Below are 17,643 nucleotides of genomic sequence, written 5' to 3'. Positions count from 1 at the left end.
TAATTCTTGATTTTTAGGGTTCTTCTTTTACTTGCATGTACGACTATTCAATATCTCAGCCCTAGTAATACCTATTTCAATGCTATGCGCTAGTAATTTCTGAGTATTATTCTTCTGCATATTGTTTATTCTTTTTAATGTAGAGACCAATCTTTTCAAATAGTTCCACATTTGTATATTTGTTTTCCCTTTTCCACGTATTGTTGTATTGTGATATTCAACACCTTGGATATGTCTTGCTAGCAAATTAAATATGAAAATCCATTTAATAATATTTGCAACTAATTTGATATTTCATTCCCTCTACCTATATGTTTAGATTTGACGAAAACATTTCCTTGTTTTTTGTTGTTGGTAATTTACATAAGGTGTTAGGTCCCTATAATACTAGTGTATTCTTGTTATTGTTTTTGTTATTGTATCCCCTTATGGTTATTGTTGGTCCCATGTATCCCCCATGTTGTTATTTTTGTGACCCATAGAAGCCTAATATTGTTATTGTTGTTCCCTTACATTATTATTGTTATTTAGGCTCTGATTATATTGTGACCCCTTAGGCTCCTATATATACCAAGGAGTTTTTATCATTTGTATCATAATAAAATTGATTATTTATGTAATTTAAACGAGTTTCCCCCTAGAAGAGGATAATTTTTAAGCCATTGATCTATATTTTCTTCTTCTTTGTGAGTTGGTTGCATAACACTTGATATCAGAGATATGGCTTCTAGGGTTTCACTTCTTCAAACAGGCCATATTGGATTTTTCACTATAAATCTTCTTATACAAGCCTTCATAAGCTAAAATTGCAACCACATGGAGCCAAAATATTGATGAAATTCATGTACTAGTTTCATATCTTGGTTCACTATATTTTTGGAGATATGAACTGAGGAAGTTAGGGTTTCTGCAAGCTCTAGAATTCCACCTCAAACAAGAAATCTAGGGAAAATCGTCATAACTTTCTCTCTAAGCATCGAATTTGAATTTTATAAAAATTTACTGAAATTACACATATTGTAGTTGTTAGTGTTAGTGTCAGTCTTTCCAGCCTTCCTCCAGTGATCAAATATGCTCTTACAAAGTGGTCTCAGAGTGTCAAGGTCAAATTTTGTCATTTCAAAGAGTTTTCAAGAAAAATTTGGTCACTAGGCATTAGGTCAGAGTGTCAAAGTACCTTATTAAATGCTTCCCATCCCTTAGATCCGCCAAATTCCTCATTTTCGCACAAACCCTAGTTTCTTGCTACAACCTGGCAATTTTCTAGGTTGGGCCTGTGTTTTGTCCTTTTGGACCCGTTCCCCTCACTCGATCTCCACGATTCCACTTTCCCCTGCTTCCTAACATCCCTCCCTACTTCCAAAAATTTCCCCAAGAATTTAGAAGCCTCTTATCCCCTTCATTTCGCTTCATTTCGACAAAATTCCTTGTTTCACACATCGGGATAAGTTTCACTCAAAAGATGTTTCAGAGCAATAAAAGATGAATTTTGGAAAACTGAGAGATATTTTTGTCCACAACATGCCAAAGAAGAAAAACCTCCTTCACTTTCTACACAGGTGTCCTTGTTTTAGAGAAATGTCAAAAATACAATCGCTAGATCCAAGGAGGTTGAGCAAAGCACTAAAACGGAGAAAAAGTCCCGATCCACTCCAAATTTTGGCCGAAGCCTCTTTGAAGGAGCATGGTACTTGATGAGACACCCCCAGCTCAAATTTCAAAAAATTTGGTGCCATTTTGGTCAATTTTGAATTTTTTGTGCCAAAAATAGGTTTTCCTCCCCAACACGTAGTGCGCCGCGCGCTACCCTGAATATGGGCAACTCCATTTTATGAAAACTTAGAATTTTTGGATTTTTCATTATAAAAATACACTTTCTCAGCAATTTCCAAGAGATTCCATCAAGTTTTGAGCCTCTAGAAGGTCAAAAAACAAGCAAAAAATGACTTTCTGCCACCTTTTTGACACACAGGAAGCATTCTTGGGAGATTGCCATTTTGGAGGGGAAAATAGTCACCCAATTCAGCAATTCCACTTGGGTTGGAAAGTAGACATCCAGACCTTTCCAACAAGCCCACGTTTTCCTCATTTGGACTCCGGAAAGTGCCTCAAAATCAGGTCCAAAGGCGCGCTACGCGTTGAGATTCAGGGCGCTACGCATTAGGCTATTTTCACAGAAATGCACCTACAGCTCATCAAAACGCAGTTTTGACTAGGTTTGACTTTTTGGAGTGGATTTTGATCCTCCTTGATGTAAATGATGTAATTTTATGATACTTTGACACTTATTTATCTCTTCTAGAAGATTCATTCATGAAATAGGCAAAAATTTAATGAATGAATTGGTTTCCTAGCTTATAGAGGCAAGTTGTTTTGACTGCCTAGATTTTAGTGCTCAGTTTGGAATTGGTTGAAACAGCTCCTAGGATAGTGAGCTCAACCCCTAGAGGCAAGGAAAGATGTTAGATTGCCTATATTATGTACTTTCTTGGTCATTTTCATGGTTGGACTCTTGAGGGAGAAAGCTTCTATTGTATTACTCATTGTATCTCTGCAATTTTTGGCAAAGGAAGACCATGGTTTTGCAGTCCTTTTTGGGATTCCTGTGGTTACATGTATTGATGGTGTGTTTCTCTTTGTACTTGTAAGTTTGTTATGTGATTCATCTTCTTACTTTTCCTTCTGCAAATTAATCAAATGAAGTGTTAAAGTAGAATTCATGATTGCCATGCTCTGCTTTTAAGTTTGCTTAATATCATTATTTTCATCTGTTTAAGGAGAACTCAAGGTGTTTAATTGCTCTCCTTAGCTCCTCACCAGTCATTCTTTCCCATCTGACTCTTTCAAAGGCATCAATACAGTCTCCTACCTTGCCCCAAAGAACCCCCTGCAAAAACTGTGTCCAATCCCCGCACCCAAAATTGCCTTTCCCCGATTTTCCACCAAAATCCTAAAAATCTCAAAATCAAACCTTTTATCAGTTTACTAGCCTAAAATCAATGTTATTTATTGGTTATCTCCACCCTTTGAAGATCTTTGCCGAGATATACTGGAGAGAGCCCTCTCCTGCCCCATAGGGCTAGCTACGAGGCTAAGTGGTTTGATGTTTCCTTGGAGTTTGCCTTTCTCAGCCTGAGGTGAAATTTCAAGCGCTAACATATTGGCGACCATACTGGGAAAGAACAAATGGTTTGCTGGTTGATGTCATTTGTTTTATAAGCTATAGACGGAGCCTGAAGTTATGCCAGGTAGCCTTCGAAACGCTTTTGCTTTGCATAAGCGAAAGTAGATAAACGCTGCTTCAGTCAATCTCCGGTCTAGCTTGTAACCGTGACATTTAACTTGTTAATTACCCCAGTACATGTATCAAGTTCAGATCTGATGGTTGATGGTGGACAATGATCAGACACTTGAAAGGCTGAAATCATTCACTTGGCAACTCTAAATCATTTTCGAGATCAGATCCAAAGACTCCACTGGAGGATGATCCCGACCAACAGAAACATGAAAGGACAATATGAACAGATCAGGTATTCAAGTTGGAATTTCATCCAAGATATTTTGTTCTTTGTCATAAATTATTTCTTCTCTTTTCCCAAGAATGTCAAGAAGGCTTTGCAAAGTATACTATGCTTGAGAAGAGATCCTCGGCCTGCAGTTGATTCCTTCCCTTTGAATATTGTGAATACCAAAGATTTGCATGCCTTTGAGCTTGATCAAGATCCTTTTTCCGAATTTTGTGATGACCATATTCAAATTGATGAGCCTCAAGAGACCAAGTCTGATTCTATACTTGCTGTACATACCCCTACACCTTGTAAAATTCCAGATCGGTATAAATCTCTTGTTTTACCTTCTGTTCTTCATGCTTTCCCCAAAAACTATGATCTATACTTGCCGAGGTTTGACGGTGAATGTAAGAATGTCAATGCCAAGCAACATGTGCAGAATGTTGAGACTTTTCTAGATCTTTTTGAGGTTGATGATGAAGATGTTAGTATAAGGCTTTTTGCTCTTTCTTTGCAAGCCAAAGTGAAGAGTTGGTTCAGAGCTCTGCTTGATGCAAGCATTTCAGATTTCCAGCAGTTTGTCAAAGTTTTTCTCGACAGGTGGATGATCGGACATAACCTTCTCTTGATTGTAGAAGAGTATAACCAGCTGAAAAGATTGCCAGGGGAGACAATACAACAATTTTCAGCCAGATTTAACCAATTTTATTATTCGATGCCAATTGATATAAGGCCTCCTCCTAGATATTCTCTCTTGCACTATCCGAGTGCCTTTGATCCGGAGATGGAGTTTCAGCTGAGAGAAAGGGATATTGCAACACTTCACGAGATGCAAAACAGTGCAATAAATGTAGAGGCTCATCTGCTGATCCGAAGGGCAAGGATGAAGGAAGAAGAGATGAAAAACATAGATCCAGAAAAATCGACAAACATAGATCCAGAAAAATCGACATCTCTAGGGGTGAAGCTTGACATTTTGGTAAGTGTAGTAGAAGAGATGATGGACAAGATCAACACAAGAAATGATTATGATGTTCTAGCTCATGGCTCGCTGATTGAAGAAGAACAAGTTGCTGATCCAAAACATTTTGTTTCTTATCCTAGTTGTCATAGATTTGATAATGATTGTTTTGTAGATCACCTTGGCGAAGAGAGAGCTGTTGATATGATGTGTATGTTTGATGATGAATTTCCTCAGTTTGATCAGTATGATGATGATTATGTTCTCCAAACAGAAGCTAATCTTGCAGACAAATCAGCAGCTAGTTTGTGGGAGGAAGATGTTCAATTACAGCAGCTCGAGTACAATGATCAAATGATGCATAGCAGCTATGACAATGATGAGGAAAGTGCAGCAAATTTTGAAGTAAGTGAAGGATCTTTGCATTTTTGTTTTGATTCGTTTCAGTTCATCAGAGATAACTACCATGCAATCAGAAATCAAATGTCAACAAGTCTTGATTTGAATCATCTTGAGAGCAATGAAAATTTTGTTCAAGACTTCTCATATTCAGATTTGCAACCACCGAAAGCCATTGATTGTCAAGTTGCAGCTAAAGACTTGGAAGTGGACACACATGATTTAATGATTCAAGGTGACTCCGTACCATTCTGTTTTGAATCATTTCAGTTTTTGAAGGGTAGATTGCATAGTAAATCTTCAAATGAACAACTTATCACAAATCAGCAATCTCTCAGTGTTAATGTTGAGGATGAGATGGATAACAAAATTCTTGAGCAGCCTGTAGCATCAGATTTGCAGCCACCAAATTAAATTGAAGGGCAGATTATAGATGAAGCTTTGGAAGATGAAATACATGATTTAATGATGCAGGAAGATTCTATACCCTTTTGTTTCGAAGCATTTCAGTTTATAAGGCAGAATCTTCATAAAATCTCTCAAGAAAAAGATGAACAGCTAGAAGGATGTCATACATTTTCAATGGATACATTACAACAGTCTTTTCAAGTTTTTCATGATCCAATAGCTGATGTTTTGGATGAGGTTTGCAGTCAAAGTCTTTCTCCATTGACTACATGTGAGCTTGAAACATGTGTTGACATGAATTTGATCCGGCAACCGGTTTCTTTGTCATTTTCAGCAGAGATCTCGTCACAAGGCTCAGATCAAAGTTTGCATTCATGGTATGAGGAAAAGAGAAGTAATCCATTGGATGAGCTAAGTTCTAGTGTGCTTGAATTTCAAGATCCTTATGCAGTGTTTTTGGAGGCGGATAAAGAATTCATACCATTCAACGGATCTGTTTCTAAGTTATCATGGGAGTTGCGTTTCAATAGTTCTCTCTTGTTGCTCATAAGTGAGCACTTGCAGAGAATTCGAACAGCAGATGGGATACTTACTTGGTTGCACTGGTTGTTTCATTTCACCTGATCAGGTGATGAATGAAACTATTAGAGTAGGTTTTGATGAAAAAGCTCCCCTTTGAGCATCATTTCTAGTTTGTCGGTTGTGTTTACGTATTGAGTCAGTTTTTAGTTGAGTGAGAGTCAATTTGTGTTGTCAAGTCATTAGTTTTCAGTCATGCATTTCAGCTTGAGTTTTTGACTCCATTGCCCAATGGATGAAGGCACTGTCTAGCTCTTCCAGAGACCTGTCGTTCTTGGCACCTCCAAGGAGCTACCATCCCCATTGGAGCCAATGTTAGTGTCAGTCTTTCCAGCCTTCCTCCAGTGATCAAATATGCTCTTACAAAGTGGTCTCAGATTGTCAAGGTCAAATTTTGTCATTTCAAAGAGTTTTCAAGCAAAATTTGGTCACTAGGCATTAGGTCTAGGGTTTGCTTTCACTCTTTTCAAAATTGCCCAAATGCTAATCCATGTCATCATTCTGCTGAGTCTATGATCATTCAATAGGGTTGTCATTGTCATATCAGTGTCTAATGAGTCATTTTATAGCTTATTCATGCTTCAGTTGCGCCTAGGTAAGGTCATTTCCCTCTCCTAGGGTTTTGGAGGTAATTTCTCTTGGACGGTCAAATCATCAGCAAAACTTGTATCCTGATGTTCATACACCTTCCCCTATCCTTAAAGTACCTTATTAAATGCTTCCCATCCCTTAGATCCACCAAATTCCTCATTTTCGCACAAACCCTAGTTTCTTGCTACAACCTGGCAATTTTCTAGGTTGGGCCTGTGTTTTGTCCTTTTGGACCCCTTCCCCTTACTCGATCTTCACGATTCCACTTTCCCCTACTTCCTAAAATCCCTCCCTACTTCCAAAAATTTCCCCAAGAATTTAGAAGCCTCTTATCCCCTTCATTTCGCTTCATTTCGACAGAATTCCTTGTTTCACACATCGGGATAAGTTTCACTCAAAAGATGTTTCAGAGCAATCAAAGATGAATTTTGTAAAACTAAGAGAGGTTTTTATCCACAACATGCCAAAGAAGAAAAACCTCCTTCACTTTTTACACAGGTGTCATGGTTTATAGAAATGTCAAAAATACAATTGCTAGATCCAAGGAGGTTGAGCAAAGCACTAAAACGGAGAAAAAGTCTCGATCCACTCCAAATTTTGGCCGAAGCCTCTTTGAAGGAGCATGGTACTTGATGAGACACTCCCAGCTCAAATTGCAAAAAATTTGGAGCAATTTTGGTCAATTTTGAATTTTTTGTGCCAAAAACAGGTTTTCCTCCCCAACGCGTAGCGCGCCGCGCGCTACCCTGAAGATGGGCAACTCCATTTCATGAAAACTCAGCATTTTTGGATTTTTCATGCAAAAATACACTTTCTCAGCAATTGCCAAGAGATTCCATCAAGTTTTGAGCCTCCAGAAGGTCAAAAAACAAGAAAAAAATGACTTTCTGCCACCTTTTTGACACACAAGAAGCAGTCTTGGGAGATTGCAAGTTTGGAGGGGCAAATGGTCACCAAATTCAGAAATTCCACTTGGGTTGGAAAGTAGACATCCAGACCGTTCCAAAAAGCCCACGTTTGCCTCATTTGGACTCCGGGAAGTGCCTCAAAATCAGGCCCAAAGGCGTGCTACGCGTTGAGATTCAGGGCGCTACGCATCAGGCTATTTTCACAGAAATGCACCTACAGCTCAGCAAAACGCAGTTTTGACTAGGTTTGACTTTTTGGAGTGGATTTTGATCCTCCTTGATGTAAATTATGTAATTTTATGATACTTTGACACTTATTTATCTCTTCTAGAAGATTCATTCATGAAATAGGCAAAAATTTAATGAATGAATTGGTTTCCTAGCTTATAGAGGCAAGTTGTTTTGATTGCCTAGATTTTAGTGCTCAGTTTGGAATTGGTTGAAACAGCTCCTAGGATAGTGAGCTCGACCCCTAGAAGCAAGGAAAGATGTTAGATTGCCTATATTATGTACTTTCTTGGTCATTTTCATGGTTATACTCTTGAGGGAGAAAGCTTCTATTGTATTACTCATTGTATCTCTGCAATTTTTGGCAAAGGAAGACTAGGGTTTTGCAGTCCTTTTTGGGATTCCTATGGTTACATGTATTGATGGTGTGTTTCTCTTTGTACTTGTAAGTTTGTTATGTGATTCATCTTCTTACTTTTCCTTCTGCAAATTAAGCAAATGAAGTGTTAAAGTAGAATTCATGATTGCCATGCTCTGCTTTTAAGTTTGCTTAATATCAATGTTTTCATCTGTTTAAGGAGAACTCAAGGTGTTTACTTGCTCTCCTTAGCTCCTCACCAGTCATTCTTTCCCATCTGACTCTTTCAAAGGCATCAATACAGTCTCCTACCTTGCCCCAAAGAACCCCCTGCAAAAACTGTGTCCAATCCCCGCACCCAAAATTGCCTTTCCCCGATTTTCCACCAAAATCCTAAAAATCTCAAAATCAAACCTTTTATCAGTTTACTAGCCTAAAATTAGTGTTCTTTATTGGTTATCTCCTCCCTTTGAAGATCTTTGCTGAGATATACCGGAGAGAGCCCTCTCCTGCCCCGTAGGGCTAGCTACGAGGCTAAGTGGTTTGATGTTGCCTTGGAGTTTTCCTTTCTTAGCTTGAGGTGAAATTTCAAGCGCTAACAGTTAGTATATAATTTTCAGGGATGAAGTTCGAAACAATGACATGTGGCACTCTGTACGAGTTAGCTCTACTGAACTAGTCTATAATCAGGTCATTGTGGGAGATTGGGAATAACTCTTCCTTGAAGAATCCAATATTGGTTTGACTTGTGGGGTTGGAAAGAAGACTTAGAGGGATACCATAGGAAGAAATTTCAGGCTTTGGAGATCCAAAATTACAAATATACAACAACTACAATATTGAGATCCTAAAAAGCAAGAAACATGTGTATATTTTTTTAAATTTCGCATAACTTTTGTTTGAAAATAAGTTTGAAGTGATTCAAAGCACATATTGAAGTGTAGATATTAGTATTTGGTTATAAAATTCCTCCCAAACCAAATAATTCTACACCCATTAAGCCCTTAGAAATATCTACTATGACTCATGAAGAGGAAGAATTACAACATGATATATCAAAATTATGGGACCAAGTGCAAGAAATCTCACTCTCACAAAGCGAAAACAATGATGAACTAAAATGGGAAATGGACGGCCTAAAAGGGGACATGGATGACTTAAAAGGCGACATGGAGGATTTCAAATCAGAAATAAAAGGCGACATGAATGGTTGAAAAGTAGACATGGAAGGTTTGAAGGAAGGTTTAACAAAGATACTACAAGAAATGCTTCCTAATGGTGAAAAGGTATTCCATGAAACTCACGAAAAGGTATTCCATGAAACTCATGAGGAGAAAAAAAGGAATATGAATTATGATTTTAGCGACTACAATGTTGGGTTTAAGATCCACCACATTTAAAAGATAGATATGAGGAAGTTTTATTGCAGGGATCTGGTAACATGGATACTATAGATGGAGCAATATTTCGATTTCCATGATGTGAAACACACACAAAAGGTACACATTGCATATTTACCCAATCAATTTGTATGGTATTGATGGATTTTTTCTCGTAAACTACTTTTCACTTGGTCAATTTTTACGGAGGAAATGATAACACATTATGAGGATGCAAATATCAACACCTTCTTTAGCCAATTGATAAATATCAAACAAAAGGGTTCAATGGCAGAGCACATTGAGGACTTCCAAAAATTAAATACTAGGGTAACTGATATTCTAGAGGAGAATAGGATTGATGTATTCATAGGGAAATTGAATGATAACATCCAACATGAGGTTCACCTTTGGGAATATGATTGATTGGAGAAGGCATTTAGGATGGCAAGAAAAGTTGAAAGAAAGATTATGGGAACAAGGAATTCTACCACTCAAAACTATAAATATGGAAGTGGTGTTGCTCCTAGCATTCCACAAACTACAAGGTTGGTGCCACAACATTTGAAGGAAAAAAGAGCAAAAGGGCTTTGTTACAGTGTGATATAAAATACAATAAAGCCCATAAGTGTGCTGAGAAGAAATTATTCTACATAGATTATGAAGAGGAGGAAGAAAAGGAACAAGAAACATCAAAAGAGGAGGATATACACTAGGAACTAACCCCAGAGAAAGAAGAAATGAATCTGACCATATATTGTAATATATTGGCTAGAATTAGCACTCCTCAAACTCTTAAGATAGAAGGATATATCAAGAAGAAAAATATAATAGTGAAAAGTGATTCAGGTAGTACCCATAATTTTATTGATTGTAATATAGCCAAGAAATTGCATTCCTTCCTATAATTGGCACCAGAGTGTCAAGTGATGATTGCAAACGGAGGAACTATAAATTGCTCTGGAAAGTTCCATAATATCAATATAACCATGGGGAATATGGATTGAATAGTCCAATGTTTTCCATTCCAATGGGTGGTGTTGATGTTGTACTAGGAGTCCAATGGTTACAATATTAGGGATGATAGATTTTAATTTTCAAGAACTTTTCTTAATTTTTTTTTTTGGGAAGGAAAGGAAGTTAAATTAAGGGGTATCACAGGGAAAACATGAAGATAATTAGCTATAATAGCATGAAAAATCTTCTTAAGAAAGAACAATGGGGCGTAATTACATAATTATCCTCAATAGAGGTTCAAACATCGAAATCATTTATTTCTCCAGATCTCCAAAAAGTCTTAGACAATCATTCCAAGGTATTTGAGACTCCCAAAGGTCTCCTACCGATTCATGATCATGATCATGCTATTTTTTCGATTCTATGAAGTTTTCCTCCAAACATCAGACCTTACATATATCCCTATGCCCAAAAGAGTGAACTTGAACGTATGGTTGAGAAAATGCTATAGGTCGGTGTAATTCAACCTAGTCAAAGTTCTTTTTTTACTACAACAATATTGGTGCACAAGAAGGATGGGTCATGGCATATGTGTATGGATTATAGGGAGCTCAACAAGCTCACTATTAAAGATAAATTTCCCATTCTTGTCATTGGTGAATTGTTGGATGAATTACACTGAGAAATTCACTTCACCAAGCTGGATCTCTATTCAGGATATCATCAAATTAGAATGAAGACTAAATACACTTTGAAAAACACATTCAGAACTCATGAGGGTCATTATTAATTTTTTTTCATGCCCTTTGGCCTTACTAATGCACTTTCCACATTTCAAGGTTTGATGAATTCCACTTTCAAACCCTTCCTTAGAAAATATGTGCTAGTATTTTTTGATGATATACTAATCTATAACAAGTCTTTGAATGATCATATTCAACATGTTGACAGGGTGCTCAAACTATTGGAGGAGAAACAATTATATGCAAAAACCTCAAAATGTTTCTTTGGAGTACAAGTGGTGGAATATTTGGGTCATGTTGTATTTCATGAGGGTGTTAATGTAGACCATAACAAAATTAAATCCATTAAAGAACGGAAAATCCCCACTACCATAAATCATCTTCGAGGATTTATCAGGCTGACAGGGTATTATCACAAGTTTGTTAAGAATTATGGGAGAATAGAAACACCTCTAACAACATTACTAAAGAAAGATGCATTTTAATGGACTACATATGCAACTAAGTCCTTTGAATATCTTAAAGAGGCAATGTGCCAAGAACCGGTCTTAGCTACGCCATACTTCACAATAAACTTTATTGTGGAATCTGATGCCTAAGGAAATGGAATTGGTGATGTTTTAATGCAAGAAGGAAGACCCATTTCTTTTGAAAGTCATCCAATCAAATGAAATTATTTACACAATCCTATTTATGAGAAGGAAATGTTGGCAATACTACATGCACTAAAGTAATGAGGACCTTACCTAATGTGGAGATTCTTCAAGGTAAAAAAAAATCATGATAATATTAAATTCTTTTTGGAACAAATATTATCTTTAGAAGAGTAGAAAAAATAGGTCACAAAGATGTTGGGTTGCGACTTTGAAATCATCTACCAAAAATGGAAGCAAAATATTGTTGTAGATTCACTCTCAAGTGTTGGGTTGTGTTATATTCTTTCCATGACTAGCCCACGTAGTTAACTGTGGGGTTAGAGGGGGGGCAGAGCGCCCGCTTCGTTGTGAAGATTGCATAGCAGGGTGGTCACAAGGGGGTTTGAGGGGTGCAGGTAACCCCTCTCTATGGGGTCCAGGGCAGCGGCCGGGAAAATTTCGTTTTTTGGACCCTATATTAGGTTGGGCGGACCTACCTATGGTTTTGTGCATGTTTTTCGCACATGGTTTTGGACGCGATGGTTTTCGGTCCATGGTATTGGATGCTTTGGCATGTATAAATATTGAAAGGAACATAATGAAAAATCAAGCTAGAAGTCCTAGTTTTGGGATCCAGGGAAAATCTCCGTGTATATGTGTTTTATGTGTTATGCTCTCGCATTGTTTATTTTCTGTGTTTTAGAATTCATATGTAGGTAGTTTCTTTACGGGGTTAAAGCCTACATTTGGTCTCAGAGCTGTTTTGGCTTCAAGGGGATGCCTTTGTTGCTAAGGGGTTTTGCTTGGGCCTATGGTAGACCATGTTTAGTGGGAGATGTGTGAGATTGATTCTGGTGGTGAAAGAAGATGGTGAGCAATGGAAAGATAGAGATCGAGAAATTTAATGGTCAGAGTTTTGAGTTGTGGAAAATCAAGATGGAGGATTTGTTGGTGGATAAATATCAGTGGATCGCGATAGATCCAGGTACTAAACCAACGAGAGTGTGTGATGAAGAATGGAAGAAGTTGGATCGGAAGGCAAAGAGCACAATACGATTATGTGTCTTAGATTTTGAATGTATCAGGGGAAGCTACGACGAATGCTTTGTGGGACAAGTTAGGGAATTTGTACCAATCTAAGTCTCTAGTGAATAAACTATTCCTACAGAAAAAGTTGTATAACCTAAGGATGAAAAATGGAGACTCGGTGATAGAGCATCTGAACACATTTAATACTGTGGTATGTCAGTTATTATCTGTTGATATTAAAATTTCAGATGAAGATAAGTGCATCAGTTTGTTGTGTTCTCTACCAGATTTGTGGGATAGTCTGGTTATTACAATAGGTAGCAATGCAACTGCCTTGCAGTTTGATGAAATAGTCTCATCCTTGCTGGTAGAGGAGATGAGATGGAAAAATATGGAGAGCTAGAATGGTGACACCTTGTTTGTACGAGGACGGTCCCAAAACAAAAACAAAAATAAGTCATTGAGTGGGAGATCTAAATCTAGAGGGAGATCTAAATCTCTAGGAAAACCTGTAAAGGTGGTTTGCTGGAAATGCAGAAAGGAAGGGAACTACAAAAGGGACTGTAAATCTAAAGCTCCTGAAAAAGGAAAGGGATCTGATGATGCTCCTTCTAGAGAGGTGAAAACCACCTCGGATGACGATATGAAAATCACCTTTGAGTGATCTCAGTTAAATAATTATTGAATGAAGGTATTACAGACTCATGTGTTGGTGTGTGTTTATGTCATTTTAGGAAACGGATCGATCAGATTGCAAAATACACAGACACTGGAAAATGGAAAACAGTAAGAGAAACACAGTAAGCAAATGCAAGAACACAACAATTAATAAGGAGTTCACCCTATCCTCCAGGGCTACGTCTCCGTTCCAGCTTTCAGTGGTGGCCTTCTTTTATTGTGTCTTTAAAGCAGTGATTTACAATGAGGAGCTCAATTTGAGTCTCATGAAATAGATAACACTTGGTAGGGTGGTTTTTGGATTCCCCAAGCCACTAGAGTGCACAAACTCTTTCCTTACCAAATCTTGACCTCTCTTGTCTTTAATGGGAGGAGCTCAATGTGGTACTCAATTCCCGACAGATCCTCTCAGGGATTTCTTGAACCTCTCAAGCTTTCTGTCTACTTGATGATGCCTTAGGGTAGATCGGCTCTTTTTTTTCTGCTTCTTACTTCATTGTCTTTTCTTCACTCTCGCTTTCTCTGTCTTCATTTTCTTCTCTATTCTCTCTCTGTTTTGTTCTCTGTATATTCTTGGCTTTAAAGCCAATCTGTCTTTGACTGTTTTCTTCCTCTTCTGCCCCTTCGGTTCGCCTGCTGCTGTTCGCTTGGAGTTCCCTTCCTTTGCATCATTGCCATCGTCCATAGGGAAGTGGCCACTTGTCCTTCCACGAACTGTGCTAGCTCTTCCTCGACGGTTCGGTAATTCAGTTACACTGTCGAATGACTCATCCACCAACTTAGCGGTCAAATCAAACTTCAAAATTCTCTATGTCGTGGGTTAATTCCCTTGTCAAATCTGGTTTCTCCATTAGGTGCAATATCCGTCGTTAGATCTGGAGTCCCCAGATCCTACGATATTCACTCATTTCACGCAGTTGACTTGCTCGACCATTAGTGCGCGATGAAAGGTGGTTTTCTCTCTCATCCGCTTTCCACGCGTCATGTGTTGAATGGAATCGCTCGTTTTCTGCCAAATCTGCTTATCACCCAAGGATGCCCCCGATATACCACCGTTTTTGGAGCACGGGTCCCACCTTTCGCCTTATCGCCTTCCCCACGGTTTCCCGGCTTCCATGCGACTGAGTGCTTCGGGGCTTTTCCTTCTTGAGGGGTTTTTCCCAGCGATTAGAAATGGCATCCATTTCCTGATCAAGGCTTCCCAAGTGCCAGTTTTGCCTCTTGTGCGGTCTCCATGGGCCTCGGTCAGCATGCTTTGACCAAGGTCCTCGTCGTTCCTTGCTGGCTACAATCTGACACTGTCCAGAGGTCTTCCTGATCGCTCTGTGTTCATAAATTTAAAGTATGTCCTATCTTAATACAATCATGGCACTATGATAATCTTCATGGATCTAATTCAGATCATAGCCTTCCAACTGAAAAAGATTTTGGACCACCAAAATTTGGTTTTCAAGAATCGACTAAGTGAGGGTACAATTGTCTCACTTGTCCAATCTCTATCCACTTTGCACTGCTCGGCTTTGAACCCTTGAGCCCTACTCCGAGGTACTCAACATCTCCTCTGCATGTCACCCTCACCTTCCTGTCCAGAACTGTGTCTTCCAGCAATTCATTAAGATATTCAGGTAGCAGGTCATCAATAGAAGGCAATTGATTCTACTCTTTGGGATCCTTAATTAGAGAGGGTTCAAACAATCGCAAGCAATCTGCATTTACGACTGAGTAGATGTGCATGTAAGCTGGTAGATCAAGGCAAAAAGCATTTTCACCAATCTTCTCAAGTATCTTGAAGGGTCCATACCTGATAGGATTTAGCTTTTTACCTTCACCTTGCATCCTGTCCTTGTTGATATACAACGAGACTTGGTCACCAACTTGGAAACTATGTTCCATTCGATGCTTTTCATGCCTTGCCTTGTATTTGGCTTGGCTCTTTTCCAACTGTTCCTGTACTGCCTGGTGGATCTCTTGGATTTGTTCAATGAACCTAGTTTCCCTGTCCACATCATTGTGTCCCTCAACTGTGGTGTCTTTACCAAAGACAAAATCCAAGGGAGACCTTGGTGTGAAACCAAAACAGGTCTCAAAAGGATATCTCTATGTGGAAGAATGTTTTGCTCTGTTGTAAGCATGATGCACATGACAAAAATGTTCATCCCAAAGCTTAGGATGTTTGCTGCAATATCCTCTGAGTAATTGGATCACTGTCTTGTTAACTACTTCTGTCTTGGTGTTCATCAGTTCCCACAGACTTGACCAAAACTTCCCCATAAATCAGGGGTCTCGATCAGATACAATGGAAGTGGGTAATCCAAAATGAACCCACACATGTTCAAAGAATAGTTTTGTAGTTTGTTCAGCTGTAATCTATTTATTACAAGGTATCAAAATACACATTTTGTTGAACCTATCCAAAACAACATACAGATAATCATGACCTTTCTTAGATTTGGGCAATCCTCCAACAAAATCCATGGAAACACTTTCCCAAGGGTGAGAAGGAACTGGTAATGGAGTGTACAAGCCTAGTTTTCTATTGCTGTGCTTGCTTTTAGCACACATAGTAAACCCTCTTACATATCTAGAAACTGTCTCATTCATTTTTTGCCAATAAAAAAATCTTTGCAGTTGTGCAATTGTTTTACTTACCCCAAAGTAACCTGATATTAGAGAAGTGTGTGCTTCTCGAATTATCTTTACTCTCTCAATTTGAGGAATGCATAACTTCCCACAATGGTATAAGAGTCGGTCCTTTACATGATAATCCGATTCTTCTACTCATTTGCCTTGACTTAAAGTTGCATATACATATTTAAAGTCTATATCTTGAGCATATTTTTCAATGTAGCTTTCATGTAGCATAGAATTATGCTTAAGTATAGTAGATGCTTTTATAATAGGTCTAGATAACATGTCTGCAACTTTATTGTGTATGCCCTTTTTGTATCTGATGACTAAATGAAACTGTTGTAGAAAACCCATCCATCTATAGTGTCTTGATTGCTGCAACTTAGTTTGGGAGTGTAGATATTGAAGTGGTTGATGATCAATATGTATTACTGTCTCTTTGCCCATTAAGTAATGTTTCCACTTTTTCACACTCTGTACTAATGCATACAATTATTTGTGATATGTAAGATAGTTAACTACTGCAGGATTAAAAGTCTCGGAATGATAACACATGGGTTCACCATGTTGTGTCAACACTGCTCCCATGGCATAGTTACTAGCATCTGTTTGGATCTCAAATGTTCTTTGAAGACTAGGCATTGCTAGTACAGGTGCTGCACTAATATTTTCTTTCAAGGTGTCGAAGGCTTTCTACTGTTTTCCTCCCCACTGAAAAGCCTTGTTCAATCCTGTTAAAGCATGTAAGGGAGCTGCAATTAAGGAAAAGTTAGAAACGAACTTTCTCCAATATTGTGTTGCTCCTAAGAAGCTTCTAACTTCTGTAGTAGATTTGGGTTTAGGGTAGTTTACAATGACTGCCACCTTAGAGGGATCTATCTTCAGTTCACCACCCCCTACTATATGACACAAATAATTTAGAGATGTTTTGCCAAATTCAAATTTTGAGAGTTTAACATGAAGTTTTTCTCTTTTCAAAACATCTAATGTCTGCTTAACATTCTTTAAGTGTTCTTCCCACATTTCGCTAAAAATCAGAATGTCATCGAGATACACAATAACAAAATCATCAAGAACAGGTCTGAGTACATCATTCATTAATATCATGAAAGTAGCAGGAGCATTAGTTAAGCCAAAAGGCATAACCAACCACTCATACAATCCCTGCTTTGTTTTGAAAGTAGCTTTCCATGCATCTTATTCTGCAACTTTGACCTGATGGTATCCACTGTGCAAGTCTAGCTTGGAGAAACAAACAACCTCCTTCAATTGATCTAAAAGATCATCTATGCGAGGAAGGGGATAACTATTTTTGATTGTTATCTTATTCAGTGCTCGGTAGTCAATGCACATTCTCCACGAGCCATCTTTCTTTCTCACCAAAACGATTGGTGACCCACATGGTGATGTGGTAGGTCTGATGAACCCTTTTTCACGCAACTCCTGCACCTGCTTCTTTATTTCAGCATTCTCTAGAGCGAACAACTGATACATTCCAATGTTAGGTAATGGAGCATCTTGCTACAAAATAATATCATGCACTATTTCCTTTTTGGGTGGCAGACCTTTAGGTTCTTGAAACAAGATATCATACATTGAAACAACCTTTTCTAAATCAGCTTGTTGTTAGCATTACAACCCTCAAATACATTG

The sequence above is a fragment of the Pinus tabuliformis genome, chromosome 9 (genome assembly GCF_031772625.1).
Source record: "Pinus tabuliformis cultivar Carrire ecotype Pingquan chromosome 9, CPIR1, whole genome shotgun sequence".
Lineage (NCBI taxonomy): Eukaryota > Viridiplantae > Streptophyta > Pinopsida > Pinales > Pinaceae > Pinus > Pinus tabuliformis.
The sequence above is the reverse complement of the archived record's forward strand: the minus strand, read 5'-3'. Positions refer to the sequence as shown.